This window comes from Anolis carolinensis, chromosome 6 (genome assembly GCF_035594765.1).
Source record: "Anolis carolinensis isolate JA03-04 chromosome 6, rAnoCar3.1.pri, whole genome shotgun sequence".
In the NCBI taxonomy this organism is placed as follows: domain Eukaryota; kingdom Metazoa; phylum Chordata; class Lepidosauria; order Squamata; family Dactyloidae; genus Anolis; species Anolis carolinensis.
In genome coordinates, this window is record NC_085846.1 from 22,793,894 (window position 1) to 22,801,176 (window position 7,283).

At 49.0% G+C, this 7,283-nt stretch overlaps 1 protein-coding gene across 6 annotated transcripts in view; it reads right to left on the minus strand.

Annotated features, from left to right (window-relative positions):
• Nucleotides 1–6,062, minus strand: part of ppfia3 (PTPRF interacting protein alpha 3) — an 87,369-nt gene extending 81,307 nt beyond the window's left edge. For 5 of the 6 annotated variants that reach the window (XM_062957024.1, XM_008113588.3, XM_016994647.2 and 2 more), the window contains exon 1: nt 5,872–6,061. The gene's annotated coding sequence lies outside the window, so the exon portion shown is untranslated. Of the gene's footprint in view, nt 1–5,871 lie in introns of all 6 variants that reach the window. The other variant, XM_008113587.3, reaches the window with a different exon arrangement.
• Nucleotides 6,063–7,283: the final 1,221 nt, after the last annotated feature.

Sequence of the window (7,283 nt, forward strand, 5' to 3'; positions counted from 1 at the left end):
ACTTGTGGTTGAGTCTGCCTCAACCTCTGAGGATGTCTGCTATAGATGTGGGTGAAATGTCAGGAGAAAATGCTTCTAGAACATGGCCATACAGCCCGAAAGACTCACAACAACCCATACTGCAAGTCACTTCTGGTGTGAGAGAATTGGCCATCTATAGAGACATTGCTCAGGGGATGCCTGGATGTGTTACCATCATGCTGGGAGGCTTCTCTCATGTCCCCACAAGTTAGAGCTGACAGACGGGAGCTCACCCTGGCAACCTTCAGGTCAGCAACCCAACCTTCAGGTCAGCAGGTCAGCTGGCACAAGGGTTTAACCCATTGCACCATTGCAGTTCGACTCCATCACATGAACATATATAACTTCTGGCACACAAGAATTGAAGAACTCATGCATAGAGCCATGTATACTGAAGGTGATGTAAAAAAGAGCCCATTGTTTAGATGTTCATGTGCTCTTTCACTTTACTTGCCTGTGCAAAAGGGTTTTTGGGAGGGTTTCTAAAGAAATGCCAAGCAAGCTCATAATCATATTTAGACATTTAGCAAGTTTCTATTTCTCCTGAATAGTCTAGTCAAAGTCTGTAAGGTCTGAAGTGAGCAAGACAACCCCCCCCCCCCCCCCGGCAAAGCCAATAATCACACCTTCCCTTTCTTCTTAGCATCCCTCATTACTATTAAACAGTCGAGGTTATCTGAAAACTCCTTTCCTACAGATGCAAAATAGTAAAAATAAGTAAAATGTGCCTACATGAGCCTTATTTGGTTTATCAGTAGTGCATTAGTTTATTCTAAGTGAAGAATAAGCATATTGTTGACATATAATGTTGAACTTCATCAATACTACAAACAGTTTTGATTATTTCGCATTCATACCAAGTCTGTGAATGTCTTTCCGCACAACTCATGTTAGGATATGAGTGGTATTGCTCATGAATTTGTATGTGTCCAATATTGCTGACTTCTGCTTGCACGTCCATCAACATCTTTCAGTGCATATCTCAGGATAGGTTCACATCACAACCACATGGAAGGTTACAGGAAGCACCTGCTGAACCTACTGACAACGTTTACACTTATTTGAGAATATACAATGAGCAAAGCTATGCAGGCACACATGGGGAAAAATAGCATCACTGCAACATATAACATAAATGCCAACTCTGGAGTTCTGATCCTCTCTGTGTGTGCCAAATTGTTAAAGGATATTTCATATTGAGATAATATAGGAGCTGCGGTGGCACAATGGGTTAAAGCCCTGTGCCGGCTGAACTGCTGACCTGAAGGTTGTCAGTTTGAATCTGTGAGTCTGGGTGAACTCATGTCTGTCAGCTCTAGCTTGCAGGGACATGAGAGAAGCCTCCCAGCAGGACGGTAACACATCCAGGCGTCCCCTGGGCAACGTATCTGTAGACAGCCAATTCTCTCACAACAGAAGCCACTTGCAGTATGGTCTCAAGTTGCTTCGGATATGAAAAAAAATCTATAGATAATAAAATAATGTTTTATGTTGGTGCATATGGAGGAGATGGAATTATTTGGATACATCAATCTATACAACAGAGATATAAGTTACTACCTCAATTACATACATGCCATATCTAATATGGATACTTCACTCACGTAATACACATCTGTAACAGACATATTCTGGTATAAATTTGGGCCAAAAAAAACTTGCAACTCACATATTAATTTGAATTTCTGCACAAACAATACAGATGTTGTCCACACAAGTGTGACCATATGCATTTGACTCTTTGTAAGAGCATGAAGGACTCGGGTTCATATGTACATGCCCAAATACCTGTACAATGTGTCTAAATCACAATGCATATGCAACAGCCATTTATAAGCACAAATTGCCCATATATCATCTCTCATTTGCAGAAGTGACAAATACATCACTTTAATTTTCTTGTGCAAATGGGTTTCACATTAACAGCTTGTACGAAAGGAACTGTGAAGCAGCGACAGTGCACATCGCATGCTTGCCTCTAAGTGCCTGACCAGACTATCTCCCACACACACATCTTGTTTTTTAACCACCTACACCTTGGCTATAAATATAGGTTTACCAAAGTTAGCTATGGATGAGTGATGAACTCCGACATGTGGAGGTGGAGAACACACAGACTATAAACCAGAGGTGGGGGACCTATGGGCTGCCAGGCGTTGATGAACTATGACTCCCAGAATTGCTCACCAATGATGAGGCTGGCATGGGCTGATAGGACCTGGATTCCAAGAATATCTGGAAGGTCACAGGTTTCCCACCCCACTTGCACACCCATTGTTGACATCTCCAGTAGACAGTCTCGATACTATTTTAACACGAAGATGAAAGGAGTCGTCCAAACCTCCCCAAAACGCCCCATCTTTTCATCACCATATCAAAAACTCTCCTTTTTGGTAAATGGGAATATGACACCTACAATCCAACAGTTTAAGGTGCTGACACAATTCTCTAACATCTAGTGCTAGCAGCAAATGCACCCATCCCATGTATTGTCTTAACCATATGTCATAGCCCAACAAAATGAAGGCCTCATATTTTGCAGAAGCAGATGATAAAAGACTGAGATGGCACACACCAGCCTGGAGGGACAAGGAGGGGATGTTCAAATACATATTCCAGCATGTATGTGATGGGGGGGGGCAGATATAGTGCAGGTGCTTGTGAGATGGCAAATACATGCAGGCCAAGAAAAGGAGCAGAAATGTTGGTTCAGTAAAAATGGAGGGGCATAGAAACAAAGATAACAGGAATTTCCCTGTTGCAAAGGGGGAAGCAATGCTAAGACAGGTCAAGTATTTGTTTAAGAAGAGATGAGGCAGCAAGAAAAAGGTTAGAATTCTAGGCCCACGTAATCTTTAGCATATGAGTGGCATAAGATACAACCATAAATTCAGGACAGGCGCAGTGAGACAGCTGCTTTAGGCAGCACATTGCAGAATAGCCAGCAAATGGTTACCAATTTATTATTATATTGTGTTGTCAAAGGCTTTCATGGCTTTCACTGGGTTGCTGTGAGCTTTCCAGGTTGTATGGTCATGTTCCAGAAGCATTCTCTCCTGATGTTTTGCCCACATCTATGACAAGCATCCTTAGAGGTTGTGAGGTCTGTTGGAAACTAGGCAAATGGGGGTTACGTATATATTTGTGGAATGTCCAGGGTGTCTTTTTGAGACAAGTGTGAAAGTTGCAATTGGCCAGCTTGATTAGCACTGAATAGCCATGCAGCTTCAAAGCCTGGCTGCTTCCTGCCTGGGGCTATTCAATGCTAAGGTGGCCAATTGCAACATTCACTCTTGCCTCAAACAGACAATAGTTCTTTCTCCTACCCTTAATATTCCACAAATATATAAACCCCACTTGTCTAGTTTACAACAGACCTCATAACCTCTAAGGATAACTGCTATAGATATGGGCAAAACGTCAGGAGAGAATGATTCTGAAACATGGGCATACAGCCTGGAAAACTCACAGCAACCTATTATTATATTATTATAGCCAGAGATGACAAGAGGCGCTTGTAGGATTTTCTGCCTCACAGACCAAAATAACTCAGTTGGCTTTGGGTGCCGCAACTCTTGACTTGGGTGGTTGGAGTAGGTGCTATTTCTTGTCCTGCCTTAGGCAGCAAAGCATCTTGGGCCAGCTTTGAATGGATGAATGGATAAAGGCAGCAAAGGCAAGAGGGATGGGATATGGAACAGGAAAAGGGTGCATGTCGGAAATCAAACAGGGTGCGAAGTGAAGCTGGGACTGCGAGGAAATCCTCAAATGAAAGAGCAATAGGGGTGCATGGAGATCCTATGTGCTGCAACCCAATGATGATTGGAAAAGGGAGATGTTGGATGGAGTTGGGGAGACCTGGGGAGGACAAATGGTGGAGAATGTGGACTTGTTGGGTTGCTGTTAGTTTTCCAGGGTGTATGGCCATGTTCCAGACACATTCTTTCCTGATGTTTCACCTGCATCTATGACAGACATCCTCAGAGGTTGTGAGATCTGTTGGAAACTAGGCAAATGGGTTTAAATATCTGTAAAATGTCCAGGGTGAGAGAAAAAACTCTTGTCTGGTTGAGGTAGGTGTGAATGTTGCAACTGGTTACCTTGATTAGCACTGAATAGCCTTTCAGCTCCAAGTGCTGGCTGCTTACTGCCTGGGGGAAACCTTTGTTGGGAGGTGTTAGCTGGCCCCTGATTGATTCATGTCTGGAATTCCTCTGTTTTCTAATTTTCTGTTGTGTAATGTGGACTAGTGCTTTGCATGGGGAAGGGCAAAGAGGAAGTGAAGCCGGAAAGGAAATGTGGCTTCTATGGAAGATGGTTGGAAATGCAGTACCATCAAATATATATGGCGGGGGCGGGGGGAGCAGATGAGGGGAGGTTGTCTGGGTTTGCCTCTCGTGGGTGCACACGAGGCTCAAAGGGGAACTGGGGACAACCGAGTGGAGCACAGGCGAGGCAGGAGAGGAGGAGAATGTCAGGTGGGGGAAAAGGGAAGGCGGCAAGCAAAGCCCAGGGGCATTTCCACAGGGGAGAAAAGCGGAAGGCCGGTAGGTCCAAAGGATGCCTGTTCCTGGGGTGAGGCTGGGATGCACAGGAATGAAAGAGGATTCTAGCTCATCCTTCCCTCTTTCATTTCTGTGTATCACAGGGCCTTTCCAGATAGGCCCTATATCCCAGGATTTGATCCCAGGCATTCTGCTTTAAATTGGGTTATACGAGTCCAGACTGCCAGATAATGTGGGATAAACAGAAAATCTGGACTATAGGGCCTATCTGGAAGGGCTCCCAGACTCACCCTTTGGAACACTCTGCCCGCCCTATCAAAATAACCCTGTCCTTTGCTGGCCGGTTTCCTTAGGATGCTGAGGGAATTACAGACAGGAGTCCAATGTGTGGGGTGCAAGGCAGATCTGGGCTTCCAAAGGGATGCTCATGGCTGGCGAGGGGAGAAAGCTAGTCCTCAATGTAGGGGGAGGTGCAAACTGCCACCTGGGTCCAGGTGGATTGGGGAGGTGCAAGTGGAAGGTGGGCCTTTGGGATGGAGGGGTTTAGAAGGTTCCAGGAGGAGAAGGAAGGAAAGCTGGGCGCAAGCTGGGGCAAGACTTTGCCCTTCCCCATGCAAAACACTAGCCCACATTCTCCACCATTGCTCCCCCCACATCTCCCTTCTCTAATCACCATTGGGTTGCAGCACATGCATCCCTGTAGCTCTTTCATTTGAGGGTTTCCTCACAGTCCTTGCTTCGCACCCTCCCTTGTCTGATTCCCCACATGCACCCCAAATCCCACCCCTCATTCAGAGGATGCCTGCTTGGCTGGAAGGCGGGCCTTTGGGATGGAACGGTTTTTAGAAGGTCCCAGGGGGCAAAAGAAGCCAAGCCGGGGCAAGTCCGGCAAGGGATATGCCTCCTTGGTTGGCTATTTGGCAGGGTGGGTGGCAGCAGAGAGGGTTGTGTTGGAGAGGGAGGGGGAGATGGCGTGGAAAGGGTCCTGGGTGCTGTGAGGAAGAGGAAAGGAAGGAGAAGGCTTGAGAAGATAGAACGGGAGAGAAGGGCTTGGGGTCCAAGACGAGGCTGGGGATGCAATGGTTTGGCAGAAGGCGAGTGCGTGGGGAAGGTGTGGGTCGGGATCGGAGGCTGCGGGAGAAAGAAGGCCATTGGAGAGGCAAGGAAGGAGGCAGGCAAGGATGCAGAGGGGGCACTGTGTCATGGATGTGCATTTGGGGGGAGAAGATGGGGAGACGGAGAGCAGGGAGGGAGCGGCAGGGTGGGAGCCTGGGATGCACAGGAATGGGAGACGGGCGCCTTTGGGGGAGATCCGGGCTTCCCAAGGGCCGGCCGGGCTCCTTACCTGGCTTTGCAGCAGGTGGGGGAGGCGATGCAGGCGGCGCTGCTGCTGCTGCTGCGGGAGGGATGCGGGAGGGCGCCCCGGCGGTGCTGAGCCTTCATTTGTGCCCGGCGCCCGGCCCCGGCATCCCTCCCTCCCGCCCGCCCTCCCTCCAGCCGGCCGGTCGGTCGGCCACCGCCTGGCAGCCCCCCTCCAAAGGCAGACCCAGCCAGCGGGAGGAGGAGGAGGCGATCCAGCCAGAGCCCGCCCCTCGGCTCCGCGCAAAGCTTGCCCCTTTAAGAAAGCCTTGACTGATCAGCCCTCTGTCCAGTCAGCGCCTGGGAAGCTTGGGGACAACCCTTGAGGCACCGCCCCTCGGTGGGGAAGGGCGGGGGAAGGAGTGGCCAATGAATGGGGAGGCGGGTGGGCGGAGGGGAGGGGGCCGCGGGGAGCCAATGGGGGAAGCCGAGTTTTAGGATGATGTCATGCGGTGGTCCTTTCGGAAAGGGGAGGGGGGAGGAAGGAAAGGAGGAGGAAGGAGGGGGGAGAAAGGAATCAGAGGCATCGCAGGTAAAAACGGGGTGAGGGTGGGGAGGCGGAAAGGGAAAGGGGGAAGTCAAGGCATGACATCGACGAAACATCTCGTGCTCCAAGGCGACTACTGTCCGGAGGAAAAAAAGAAGGAGACGCTGCAGCAAAGGGCGGAAAAGAAATGCACCAAAATGGGGAACTGAAGCAGAGGAAGGCACCGATTCCTGCAGCGCTTCCCAAACAGGGGCCACTTGGAGATAAGGCTTGGATGGGGCCATTGGAAATGCAAGGAGTCCCCGGTGGCGCAATGGGTCAAAGCCTTGTGCCGGGAGGACTGCTGACCCAAACGTCGGGGGTTCGAATCCGCTCCTGATATACACACACACACACACAAATATTGGAAATGCAGCAATCGGGGATGAAGGGGAAGAAAGGAAGGAAGGGAAGCATCCAAAAGCAAAGCAAATGCCCAGCCACAACTCCAGGCGGAAGGATTGGGCTGGAGGAAAAGGAGGGCAGCGAGGTAGGGAAATGCACCAGCCCATGCGACATAAGGACGTAAGAGAGAGCTAAGCCACCAAGCCTCCCACTCCAAGGAAGGGGCAGCAGCTCCGTTTCACTCCAAGGCCAGAAAGAGCCATATAGGTGAAGCTGGGCAAAAGGAGGGGAGGAGGGTGGCACATCCTTACAACCACGTGCTCCAAAGAAATGCACCAATTCGCACAAGTCCAGGGTTGCAATAAATAAATAACCAAATATAGTAACTGTATGAATCCGGGGCTTGATGAATCCAAAGCTGGAGTTAAAATTGTGGGAATAGAAACATTAACAACCTGAGATATGCAGATGATACCACTCTAATGGCTGAAAGCGAGGAGGAGCTGAGGAGCCTTATAACCAAGGTG